General features: G+C 40.7%; 1 protein-coding gene across 3 annotated transcripts in view; it reads right to left on the reverse strand.

The window, feature by feature from the left end:
* Positions 1-14,312, reverse strand: part of NDST2 (N-deacetylase and N-sulfotransferase 2) — a 135,106-nt gene that overhangs the window by 83,063 nt on the left and 37,731 nt on the right. The window contains exon 1 of one of the 3 annotated variants that reach the window (XM_032115707.1): positions 8,721-8,933. The exons of the other annotated variants lie outside the window; for them this stretch is intronic. The gene's annotated coding sequence lies outside the window, so the exon portion shown is untranslated. Of the gene's footprint in view, positions 1-8,720; positions 8,934-14,312 lie in introns of those variants that run through there. 3 annotated transcript variants of the gene reach the window in all.

The raw sequence follows: 14,312 nt of genomic DNA on the forward strand, positions 1-14,312 counted from the left end.
TGATACCAAAATCTGAACATGATCTAATAATAGCTGATCCTAACTTAATTTTAGAATCCTAAGATTTGAAAACATCAATTTAAAAAAAACCCCAAACCAACACCACAATCCTAGATAAATTTCATATAATAATCTGAATAGTTCTATTGTCTCTTTCGTCATGCTAAAGTTTGCTTTGTTGTTGTTTTCATCTTTCCTTTTAAAATAGCCTCCTGCAGCTCTAAGCTAAAAATCTTCCTGAAGCTTCTATGTGACAGCTGCAGTATCTTAGCCATCTGTTTAATTTATATTTGCTAATGCAGCTCCTGCTGTTTTCAACTGACAGCTTTTTTCTCTCTTATTACCCCCACACGGGAAATCATTGCACTTGCCAAAGTTTCTCTGTAGTCTCAGATGTCAAATCAAGTCCGGTGACAAAAGGTGATGAATGAGGCTCCTATACACTTCCCTTTTATGTTTTTTGGGGGTTTTGTTGTTGTTGTTGGGGGGGGGGGGGGGGTTCTTAATTATGGAAATTGTAAAGGGTTTTTATGTTATTTCTTTAATTATAAGCAAAAAGGAAGTAGCACAGAAACAAAGAGAGAGTCAAGGGAAATCATACTCCCTTACTCTCAACATGGTAATTCTGTAGAAAGGTTGAGGCTGGGGGATCTCCAAGATACTCTCTGAAGCAGATTATCTATCCCATATTAAGTCACTAAAGCCATGATTCAATCTTTTCAGTCATCTTTTCTCACCTACCAAGCTCAGGGTTTTTCTGACTATTGACTTCCCCTCACAACCAACATGCCTCCTAACTTTTCTGGAGTGCTCTGGATCTCAGAAGTATTCAGAAGTGAAAGAGAAGTGATGGAGCCCCATGGTTCAGCATGTTGCAATGCCAGTACTTAACCACCATCCTGTAAAGCCTCCTGCAGGAAGGTGCAGGGCCCTCACTCCTTGTGCTATTCAGAGACACTGGATAAAAGGACCAATTGACTCGTGAAACAGCTGTCAGCCTGATACAGCAAGCACAGATGTTAGTGTCCCTGCAACTCCCCTGGGGCATGGTAGCAAAAAGATTACAGAGTCTTTCTCTGCTGAAAAGTAACATCAGGTTTAACACAAAACTTTGCAATTTAACGTAGAACCCCCCATCCTGTGTAAAACTGCATGAGCTGAATTGCAGTCAGCTCTGCAATACCTGTCCGAGGTGATGCAACACTCCTCTGTTACAAGGAGCACGTTCCAGTGGCCAGCCCCAGCCCACAAACAGGTAGTCACATTAAACACAAAGAAATCAAACCCAGAAAATGTGGCCACTCCTCCTTTCTAAATTTCCCCATTCAAAACAACTTTATTAACTGGAGAGGCACACAAACATGAAATGAGCACTTGCGAAGGGGCTGGAAGATGTGTGCTTTCTGGTGCCAGAGAGAGCCCTGCAGAATAGCTGAGAAAGAGCTGGCAGGGATGCATGTTTGAGGGAATACTTGGGAGACAAGTCATAATCTCTTATTACCACTGTTCCCAGAAGGTGACGATGAGAAAATAAATCTGTTGTTCTGAAACAGTCGAGTTTGCTCCAGCTCCTAACATCAAAGCAACCCATAGGACGGAACTTGTGACAGCTCCGTATCTTGTGCAGAATCATCCCACTGAGCTCTGGGAGATAAAATCACTTGAAGGAAAATGAATGATTCTGCTTTTGAAAGTACAGCAAGCTAGTGCCAAAAATAACTACAGGTGCACTCTGGAGAAGATTACTGCTTCATCTTCGTATCCCCTGCATATCATCATACTCAGGTACTCCTTGAATAATTGTGCCACAAAAATTAGATCTTTGAAGAGCATACTGGACAAAACAGAAAAGCTGAAAAGAAAACCCCTTAGACCTAATATACTAATAGCTATCCCATACATGAGGACATTATATCGTTTCCTACTCTGAAGATTCTGCCCAAAAGTCAGACAAAAACCCTCTTAATTTTCAATCTGTATCTCAGTGTTTTCATCTGAAAGTATGTATGTATATGTAAATGCTGTTCACTGTAGTACTATTATACAGTGCATAGGCTAGATATCCAGCACAGATTCTAACACTTTTATAACTCAGTGCCAATACCAACAGGGAAAAGGAGTAATTTCTAAAAGTATACAGCCTTGAAAACCTGAAGAGTCACTACTCAGCTTGATTACTTGTACTTTATGACATTTCAAAAGTAACACAATCAAGAGAGTGTAAAGATTAAATTATAGCTAAGCACTTTATTCTTACCTTCGTCAGACACTACTTGATACAGCCCTCAATCCAGCACTAACATACTAACTTGGCTTTCCACTGTCTGAGAACAGTGGGGGATGGGAATAGCCAGGCAACAGGAAAACCTGAACACACAAACCCTTTAGTACAGAGGCCAAAGCCCTGTGCCCTTGCACCACGTTTTGCAGGACTCCAGGTTCTGGGAAGATTCAGCTGAAGTACAAAGGCAGCTGCATAAGAAACTGCACCAGAAATGTCTCAGAAGGGATCACAGTACATACATGGTACTCATTTGCCAGTTATCCCTCCTGAAACTGCTGCTATCGTCAGCTCCGTGGCTTTAGAGTTTTGCAGAGCCAGGGCTTTAGTTTAAACCTGAGAGTTATCGACCCCAGCTGGCTCCTGAATGCTCCTCCAGCACCTTCAAAACCAGCTTCCCAGCATCCCATGTTTCAGAAGCACAAAACAGAGACATCAGCTCTAACACTGAGCAAAGTTGGCGAGGGCTCAGCAGGTGAACTAGCTCAGGGTCTGAGCCACACAAAAACCTATGTACTGCTTCCAGATCTGAGCCTGAGATTTCAGTATGGATAACTTGTTACCTGAATAATAAAACATTAGCTGCAAAAATTAAATGGAAGGAAAGCAAATTTCTGTGTCTACAAAGTAATTCTGAAAAAAATACTGAAAATTAACCTATCAAGCTAACAAAGGCTATTTGTTGCTACATCCCCCATACAATATGTTGAAAATCCTGTCCTCTAAAGCTTTGCCTGTGTATATTCCTCTTCACTTGCCAGCATCCTCAGGCATTCCCCAAGAGAATATACTCTTCTGCAAAGAGTATATAAAGATGATACCCTGAAGGAAATCAGACTTAACTCTCTAAGCTGTCCAATATATGCAAGCAATAGACCAGGTTAAGCATGACTGTCCATACACACATGGCATTTCAAAACCAAAGCACTACAGATGTTAATACTCACCACCCCGAACTGCAACTCTGAGCTTGAACAAGGAGGTCAGAGCCTTCCCCAAAAATGGTAATGCTAGTTTACTTTAAGCAGAGAGGCAACAACCTTCAACAAATTCCAACAAATTTTAAAGTTTTACCTTCCAGAAAAACACATTTTGTTGTTTATCTGTACTTTAGTGTCTAGATTTAAAATGAAAAGGCAAGTACAGCTGCTCACAGCTGATAAGGCCTCATGCTTCTGGCATCTATTTATATCCATGATCCAGAGTAACAAACCCACGTTCTTTAAACTGAAGCAACTATTAGATAAAATATGGAAATCGGAAGATGGGACTAGAAGCAACCTCCTTTACTGTATAAATACATTTATACACCATAAATCAAAAAAACCCATGTTTGGGTGAAGGTAATAAAAGATCCAAACCATCTGTGAAGATCAACTGCCAAAGCAGAGTGTCCAAACAACAATTTCCAAGTTAGGGCACGAGGGCAACTCCTGATGGCATCTTGTTGGTTCTCATCTGAACCCGGGGCCAGTACCCCTGCCAATCCAGTTAATATCTTCTGGCTGAGGTCACTAACATCTGGTTTGTGTACAGGCAGCTTCTGCTGCTCAGTGTTGCACAGGAACAGAGGCATCACAGGATGTCATAGGGGAGCATGGGTTTAGTGTTTGTGATTAACCTCAAGCAATGCCTGATCTGTGGGGTTGCAAAACACAGATGAAACTCAAGTTTGAGATTCCACGAAATAGGAAGAGGTAGTCAGTCCTATGGGGCAAAGCCTAAGAGAGAGCAAATAATGAGAGAAGACAGAGGAGGATGGAAGAGAAGCCGCTTCCACCTATGGCCGTGCCCGCTCAGCCCAGGGTTGACCTGACTCCTGCAGATGATACTCAGTCCAGCTGAGTCTGAAAACTCACATCACCACTCAGTGTGCACAGCTATTGTACTACATTGAGATACTGCTTATATACTGCAGCTTATCTGTACTCGGCTGCAATGTAATACTGGGTTAGGGCTAGGCTGTGTTCAGTTGGTTATCCAAAAGTGGAGGATTAAGAGCTTCAGGGTTCAGCTTTGCAAGGAGCATAAAGCAATGTCAGTGGCTGCCAGCAAAAGAGGTGGACCCACATCCCTGGCTAGTCATAGTGCACTGATCCAAACAGATAATCCACCAAAATCTATTATCAATCAGTCAGACTTATGAGCTGATTGAATGCACTCTACAGCTCCCTGATTGTAGGAGCTGAAGACAGGAATGTTTTAACTCTGGCAGATGAGAGCAACACTGAGATTTCCAAGAGAAGCACAGTCTGAGATCACCTTTCACAAAACAGTATCTTTATTATACAGACTAAAGGGCAAAGCAGGAGATAAAAAGGCTGGCTAAAGAATGTCCTAGTCCATTAGACAATAATTTTTCATGCGCGTGTCTTGTCCTGTATCCCAAGAATCACTATGCAACTGAAACACTGGTTATTTCCATATAGACTTCTAAACTCTCAACTGGCAACTAACTTTGAATGTGTTCTAGGAGTCAAAACCCTGAACAAGACTGAAATACAAGCAGTGTTTTCAAGACCTGTCCCTAGTGTGCCCTCCTGTTTCTCCTACAGTATCTCACTGCTATGAAAAATGTTAACTTTCATTTAAAACAGAAGCCAATACCAGTTTCAGATATCGCTTCCCCTGCCTATTTCCTATCCTTTTGCTCTACTGATAGAAAAACAATCCAGTATCACAGCCAGGGAAGAGCACTGCAGAGCCAACAAAAGATAACCAGACTGGCTGGAGAGAGATGTCCTGGAGTCAAGTGCTACAGCTCTGGAACAAGACTAAAGGAGAAGATTTCACAGGGACAAATCTGGAAGAGCCAGCAGCTGGCTGTGAGACACACACTACACAAATCCACTCAAATACAAGGGGAATCTCTCATGTTGCACCCAAATTTGACTCCATCTCACAACAGTTTGCTCTTCCTGGTCTTCACAGTAAACTGACATCAACACTTATTCAGAAATCCAAGGTTAGAGAAAATAATATTTACATTAAAGAGATCAATCCCACTTCTTGTCATGCCTTCTGTGCTTTATTTTGTTTTACAGTTTTTCATTTTAATTTTGTGTTCCAAATTTGGATTATGGCAAGACAACAGGAATTTGAATTGCTATGCATAATACAAAGTAAACAAAATAAATTTAAAAGCCTCATCTCAGAGACGCAAATGCTCTTAGATACCTTTAGATAACGCCAGCACCAACACTATGTGCCTGACGCTTATGCACAAAAAATGAGGCAGAAAATCAGTCTCAGACACTGACCAAGGTAGTTGTAATATGAGGTAAGCCAAATGCAACATAGTGACTTGGACATGGATTACAGGAAAAAGCAAATGCATCAGTACCTGAAACTGTCACTTTTTCCCCAGTCAAAATCTCACAACTATTTAATAATTATTCAAGTGTCCCCTTCCTTGATGAGCACTAATACTGCACATCTGAGTCTTTTAGCTAGCAGCCACATGGTTTATGAAGCAGCCGCTCTGCCAGGTGAGGAGAAATGATAGCCTGTTGTGCTGACCTAGCACAGAAACACAATTCATCCAGCTGGAAATTGTTCTTATACAATCAGTGCTCTCAATAAACTAGAAAATAGTTTAGATACCTGATGATTTAGATTTTAACGTTCTTACTGTGGATATGGCCATCAAAATTCCCACTGCCTCTCATTCCTCACACACTTAATATGCCGATTTAATTATATGTCTGTAATTCAGTTTACATTTTATAGGAGGCAAAAGGTAAGGAGATTCCAGTAAATGACACTTGAGATAAGAGAATGAGTTACTGGAGAGCACGATGCTCATTCTTTGCATATGTACCAGCCTGTAATAAAGGGCTTCAAAATTCACTCAATCAGGACAAGCAGGAAGCCTTGGCAAAAGCTAAACTAAAATTAATTTTCCAGACTTTAAGGTTACAAAGGTAACTTGCAAAGTACAAATCACCAAAGACCTGTCTTTGTAAACCCATGGATGGACAGCTTCAATCTGCTGCTTGCTCAAGTTTTTTTTCCCAGCTGTTCTGAACACAGCTTTGCCTATCCTCACTGTCTGGGGCACTAGGCAGCAGGGACAGGAGTGGAGCTGAAGCAAATGAGGTCAGTTCCATGCTGCAATGCCCGGGAAAGCTCTGGACAGAAACACAGGCACTGATCACTAAGGAAAAGGTGAAATAAAACATCTAGCAAGAAGAAGGAGGTTTAGAGATGGATTGTTATCCAGCTGCCCAAATCTAAATAGCAAGGGCAAGATAAAAAAATTACAAGCTCTGGCTACCATTCAGATATGAAAGGAGGAGAGGAAAAAGGAATCAAACAACTCTGAATCTAAAAAGAGTGGGACATGAGAATTTCTCCAAGAATAATTTAACCAAAGACCAGATGGAATGAAGCAGAGATATGGCCTAATTACAAGTTTATTAAGTCAGTCAAATTCTCCTCAGGGAAAACATAAAAATCAAAAGACCCCAATCAAGTAAAGGTTGATCTTGGTGATGGGAAGAGGCAGAATTTCAGAAGACAAAGTGATTTAAATACATCCATATTGAAAACTGGAAGATCTTTTTTCAGAGATTGAATCATGTCAGTAATACTCAGAAAAATTTTTGACAATCTCTAAAATTATTAGCATAACAATCCTCACAGAATGTGAGAGAAAGATTCGGGATTTTATCTCAAGCAAACCTGTGAGATGCTAGGAGTATATTTTTTTCATAAAGAAGATAATACTGAATCAAAAAACTCCACCAGGTTAACACAATAAATGGAAAAACCCATGTAACTTTGATGCTGATGCTGCTCACTCAAAATCACCATGTTAAAATAGATGCTCACTCTTTCCCCATCCCTTACACGAAGCTGAGTTCCTATCAGGAAGCTAATCCCAAACTACAATATCATTCTCTGTCCCAATGGACTCCCCCCCTTTTTTCTTCTCTGTAACACTTTCTCTCAACTCCACCTGACATGTGTGATGTATTTATAGTAGAAAGAAGCTGCTCTAGTGGTGTATTTTTGAAAATCTATTTTTTTCTGCAGTACCCCAGCCAACCAGGTTCAAACCAGGAAATCAAAGCCCTGCATATTATCATGTATTATCTTACATGACTGAAAGTCACAGGCAATCAAATCCTCTGTGTGCACATCCCTCTAGGAAATCCCAGGCTCTGGGAACAAAAATACTACTACAATCTCTACAATAAACTACTTAAGGAATTGGATGGTATATTCATATATTTATTTTGTATGTACTGACATACACACGCCTTTCTGATGCAGGAATTAAAAATTCCCTTCTAACACACCAGTGGCCGAACAGCTAACATGCTAGCATTTTGTAAGTGGCTTGCACAACAGGAAAAGCATTTGCACAGTAGGAAAATTCCAGCAGGGAGACAACAATCCAACAACAAACAGGACATAAAGCATCAAATGTAAAGTGAACTCTTGAGGAGCTAAGACAGATGCAAAAGCTGTTGGTGGTATTGTGGAAAGATGTATTGGTTAGCAAGTTCAGGAATACACAGATGGTGTGGAAGTATTTATCAGTGCAAGGTGCTGAAAAGATGTATTGAAAGAAAGTTCACAGTCACTTATCAAGCACAATTGTTCAAAATCACCCAGGACAAATTTTCATATATGATCTCAAAAACATTGAAATGCCATCCACTAAGGTATAGCACCACTATTAATTCCTATGCTGGTACAGTCCTGACACAGTGTGTTTTAGCAGAGAACTCACAAAAATATTTTCTCTTCTCTCAACAATGATATGTTTGTGGAATGCTTCTACTTGGAAACAGTGCCAGAACTTAATTTTAATGTCATAACATCATCTTTTACTTCCAGATGCAAAATCCACACATCTATTAAACAATGCCAGGTATTCACTTCTCACAGACCACCATTATGTGATCATCAGTCAAAACACCCCCTCCTTTAAAAAGGACAGGCTTAAGCCTTTCAGTATAGGCTGAAGATTTTTCTGATATCCTCTAAAAACTACAGTTATCTTGCATGAAAAGTAATAAATAACAACAAAGAAATATTTTCTGTATAATTTTACAGAGCTATCATTTAAATTTTTCTGCTTTGCAGCTCCATTTCATGCACATCAACAAAATCATATTTCAACCCTGGGCCTGCCAATAGGCACAATTCCATGTATTTGTTATTAAAAGGTACCTTATTCAGAAATCTGTTTTGACAATGCACTACCGACGCCACACGTAGGCAGTCAGTGCATACAGGGACTGCTGGAATCCCACTAAACACAGAGTCTCCTGCTAACTTCAGCATCGCAGTCAGGAAACCACGCAAGTCAGACTGCAGCAAAGAAATGCTTTCACACACTTCTGGTGTGATGTGGACTTGGATAAAGAGGTATATATGACAGGAACAGATTATGCCAGAGCATTTATTGTGTTCATTCATTCCTTACCTTTCCCTTTACATTGCAGAGGTTACATCACCCCTTGAAACAGTCATAAGCAGCAACAAATTTCACATATGAATCCTTTTTCCCCTGGGTGTTCTGGGGAAGCAAGAACATGCACTCAAGTGAGCATTCATGCCTCAGTCAGCCTGAGGACAAGGCTCTGCACCGAAGTCCTTAAGACCTTCTCACGGCTGCTGATTTCATCCACAAACTGAAAGAGCATCTCAGCAGGACACTGCCAGCCTTCTTTTCAGCTCCCACTCACTGATTGCCAGTCTCTGGCAAGTGAAATGTCAAGAACCAGGCAGGGGCGGTGTTTGGAGAAGGAGGGGTAAGAGATTCTCACCATCCATCAACCTCAAAACCTATTCAGCCGACAACTTGAATGGAATAGGCATTTCATTCTCCATGGTAACAAGAGATGGAAGGAGGCTGGAGAAAAAAAAGAGAGAGAGAGTACAGACCCGGGAAAATCTGACGTTGAAGACGCAGGAAAAGTTGCAAACTTTGCAACTTCTCTTTGCTGTGCAAGTTGCATGCAGAAGAGAGAAAAGCCCTTTCCTTGCCTGCACAGTCTGAGACAAGCTGTCCCATGCCATGATGAGGTGTCCTTTCTGTGAGCAATGTATTGATGTGGGGGGAGGAAATCCCTTATTCTGCACCAGTCCTACCCAGAGGAAAGACAAATGCCTTCTGAACACTGGAAATTTGGGAAAACTGCAGATTATTGCCCCCCAGAAAACAGCACTGTCTGAAAGGGAAAACATACGATCATTCCCTGTACAGTACTTCTTGTCTACAGATCAAAGCCACTGATGCCGATTCAGTCTGTGCGCCAGCGCTGACCACAAACCGGAGTGGAGGATTAACATCGCTCTTTGTCTGCTTTGCATCTTACATGGAAGAAAATGCTTGTTACTTCTGTTATGCCAAACCACTCAGATGCACAGATAAAAACAAGGCATTTATTTATTCTTTTCCAAGGCACACCAAAATGAAGCATGGAAGCAGACAAACTTAAAATTCGGGCAGCAGTTTTGCCAGTCTCAAGGGATCTCATGGTAAGTCAATTCTTATTAACATTTCAGGCCTGGTCATCTTCTGAACTTTTTTTCCTGCTATTTTACATTCATAACTTGAGCTGTCACAGCCAGAATGTGCACAACAGGGAAATTACATTTAGATTCATGCACGTTTGTGTTCCAAGCTGGCCCCATGCAGCTACTGAAAAGAGTCTCTGGCTAAAGCACTTACGCAAGATAACCCAACAAAGCACTGAAAAGCTCTGTAAATCCTGGCTGCTGCCATCTTATTTTTTCTCAGTTCTTTACACTGATTCTTTCCTGAAGAACACATTTAAATCTCCCTCCCCCATGCAAACCCACAACCTCTCAATTTGGAGTTTGTTCTCACTTTCGTATTGTATATGGGACATGCTGGTGGTGTGGTACTTTTTTTATAACCTATATTATTATCTATACAATGAGCTTTTTGTTAAAGGTGACCTGCAGAGTTGTTTTGAGTTCTCCCAGTAGTCCTTACGTATCAACAAATATGTTTAAGATCATAGTTTTTAAAAAACTATGAATTTTTCTTCATTGTACTCATTTTAATTTTGGATAGGCAGCTTTCAATTTCTTACGTCTTTACCATTAATGACGTTGCAACCCATAAGACATGTTAATACACAACCCTGCCCACTGAATTTCAGCCTTTATCCACACCAATAATTTCAAAGCCATGTGAATACATTCTTGCTTTCAAAAATCACCTTCCTCCTCTGAAAAAATTTGTTTCATTTTCTCCTCTGTCTTCCAAGACTGACTCTTGGAAAAACCAAAAGGGGACCTCAGCAGGAACAATCCTACAGTCACTTGCTACTTGTTCTCCAACTTATCTTCCTGAGACAGTCTTTTCTTTAGGCAAAGGGGGGCATATTTACCTTTTGAAACGTAGTTCAGGTCCATGGCTTAGAACTATTTTCCCTTTTTCCTGAAGACTTTAACAAGAAAATGAGAAATGAGACTGCTCCATTCTCTCTCTCCCAGCTAAAGCCAACTAAAGTGGGAGTGACACACACCTCAGATGGAAGATGTCAGCCTCCTACAACTCTACATAAGCAAATAAATGCTGTTAAATGCACCCACATGATCAGATGAATTCAGTTCTTTTCAGCTAGTTTTGAAGATATTTCAGAATTCCAAGGAGATATTTCCATCCCATTTAAAATATATTCATTCTACCCACATCTATTAAGATCAGGGCATTTATCATAAAAAGCTTTTTATATTCCTTTCATTGAACGATCTCAGAGTACTTTGTTATTTTGCTTTGTTACAGGAGCACAAAAAGGAAAGAATGTATTTTTGCCAATCGCCACCAAGCAGAATCATCTTCTCTGCGCTTGCTGTTCACTGAGTTTCACCTTGATCCTCTTGAAGGCTTGAAAGCATTGTTGTTTATCTGCAGCTCAGGGAAGGGATTTTTTTTTTCTCTGAAGTTGATTCTAATGTACTTCAAAGAGTTGCCATCTATTAACATTATCCACTTGTCTTCCTATGATTCAAAAACTATACTCACAGAAACGAAGAGCTTTCCGAAATCTGTTCTAGCAGCATGCTTTAGGCAAGAAAGAAGACACCGACAATGTTACCAATATTCAGAAACGTGACAAAAACTAGTCCAAGAGCATAGACTCATACCAACCACAGTGCCCACTGTGTGTTCTCTTTCAGCCACCAGAAGGGAAATGTTGATGTGTCTCAACAATGGCATACACAGAGACACACACCTTGGAAACAAATCTACTATGAATTGGCTAAAACTAGTATCTCAAAAGGCACCCTACTGAGAGGTACTGAAGGGAAGGGTGAAGCATGCCCACACAGAATCAAGGCCTTATCCAGCTTCCAAAACAGAAGAATAAACAGTACAGTACAGCCAAGATTCAAAGGACTGCCCACCATGTATGCCTGCCAGGCAATAATAAAAGCTGAAGTACATCAATAGCTTCAGGCTAGCTGAGAATGAAGCTGACTTGAGTTCTGATCAAGTTTGGTGGTCTCCACACAGCTCTTGCATTACAAAAACTACCATCTCAACTGACAGTAATTTTACAGAGAAGTGAACCAGTGGTGAACTTCACTGGGACAGCACTGGCAGCAGCAGACACATCACAGCATCCTGAACTGCACCCGCTCAGGTAACAAATAGATCTGCTGCTGCCACTGCTGTGAGCCTAGAACTAAGTTCACCTTTTTCAAGTAGATGCCTGCTCTGAAAACTTTGCCATGCCCATCAAGAAAATTAACATGTGAAGTGACCTTACTGTAACATAGAATCACAGAATGGGTAAGGTTGGGAAGGGACCACAGTGGGTCATCTGGTCCAACTCAGCTGCACAGGCAGGGTCATTCCAGAGCACATTGCACAGGACTGCATCCAGATGGTTCTGAAATATCTCCAGTGAGGGAGACTCCACAGCCTCTCTGGGCAACCTGTTCCAGTGCACAATAACCTGTAGAGTAAAGAAATTCTTCTTCATGCTCAAGTGGAACTTCCTGTGCATCAGTTTCTGCCTGTTGCCTCTCACGTCTATTGCCTGACACTACTGAGAAGAGCCTGGACCCATCCTTTCAACACCCTCCCTTCAGATACTTCCAGACATTGATGAGGTCCCCTCTCAGTGGTCTCTTCTGAAGGCTGAACAAGGTACAGCTGCCTTCTTCATAAGAGAGATGCTCCAGTCCCCTTATCCTCTATGTCACCCTCTGCTGGGCCTGCTCCAGGAGCTCCATATCTCTTCTGGTACTGAGGAGCCCAGAAGTGAGCACAGCACTCCAGATGTGGCCTCACTAGGGCTGGGTAGAGGGGCAGAATCATGTCCTTCGACCTACTGGCAATGCTCTTCCCAAGGCACCCCAGTACACCAGGTGCTATGACTTAGCAGCAGAATGCTTTCTACAGCTATTCCCTGAAATACCACATTAAAACAGGGAAACAAGCAATCCTGTTCTACATTAAAAAAAAAAAAAAAAAAAAAAAAAAGATGCATTAAACCCTAGCAAATGTGTCACATTTTAAGTATTCATCCACTGACCAACACAGCCAAGACTAAGCCAGAATTTACAATGTCCCAGAGATTATGGCTTTAAAGGTGGTTTAATACATCAGAGAGACACTCCAGCCCCAGACTGCCTGACATGAGAAAATGGTGGAGACCAAATTCTTTCCTGTTCCCACTTCTAACCCTGAGGGAAGCTCAGTCACTCAGATCCACACATACTCACAGAGACTGATACTGTGCCATAAATTGACACAACAGCAAACATTCCTAGCAGGGACTGGCAGGGCAGCCACAAGTCACTCTTCACCAAGAGAATTTCTGGTCCTCAATGCCCTTCTATTTCATATAAGACAGTACTTTTCAGTCCCAGAATAATGACACCAGAAAAGGAAAAAGGGCATTTATCAAGTTGACAGGGCAAAAGACTCAAGTACAGTGTTTTAGTTCTGTTTGGTTGGTTGTTTGGGGTTTTTTGTTTGCTTTTTTGGGTTTGATATTCTGGTTTTTTTTGAAGAAGAAATTTTATTTCTGGGATTAAACAACACATTAACCATCTAATGAATAAACACCCATTTTGATTTCAGGTCAGAAAGCACTCACCATCACAGAAATAATTTATGTTGTTGTTAGCTTAACAGCTTTGAAGCTCCCTTGAATGTCAAAAGTTCATCTGCTGTGGGAAAGGAACATTTATTTTTTGGTGCAACATTGCCAATTTCATCCCATCTTAACAAAAGACAATTCCTAATAACTATGGCAAAAAAAGTACAAATTTACACTTATGAGCATATTGGAATAAAACTCGTATTTTACCTGGTTGAAATGCAGCAGTGAGAAAGAACAAGCAAAAAAGACAGATACTCAAAGATTCAGAGGACAAAACAGTAAAAAAAATACTACACAGGAATTTTTCAAACCATATATTAAAAAGATTTCTGGAAATAAAAAAGGCTAAAAAACATAACTGGATAGCACACAGAAATCATCCAGACCTCAAAAAATTCTGAGGACAGCACTTTGGAAAGCCAAAGCATCTTGATTTAAATTGACAACCATGGCTGAAGTATCTCTGAGCTATTCTCAACACAAGTGATTTCAAGGTAGGAATGAGTATGGACAGAGTACACAGAGCTGGCCTGATGACACAATGTGTGTGTCATCAGTAAAAGAATACACCATCCACTGAATTACCAGTCATTTCCCACTGCAGACACACCACCCCAAAACAGGAGAGGGGGACTTCATGCTCGCAATTTTTTCAAAACGTATTTCTCTAGTAAGCAAAATTATACTAACCCAATAGTTTCCTATTTTCAAGTGTGCCACAAAATTAATCAAAGATAAGACTTTAATAAAAAGCCCTTCAAAAGAAACAGCATTATTCACCATAGAGGTGAAGATTGAAATTTTAACCTACTTGAGGGTAATTTTTTTTAATTAGTGTTTTAAAAAGTTTTCATAAAATAGGAACTCTCCGCTACTTTAGAAACAAAAAGAATAAATGCAAAATCCTTTGCATCACAGGAGTT

This window comes from Corvus moneduloides, chromosome 8 (assembly GCF_009650955.1).
Source record: "Corvus moneduloides isolate bCorMon1 chromosome 8, bCorMon1.pri, whole genome shotgun sequence".
Taxonomy (NCBI): Eukaryota; Metazoa; Chordata; class Aves; order Passeriformes; family Corvidae; genus Corvus; species Corvus moneduloides.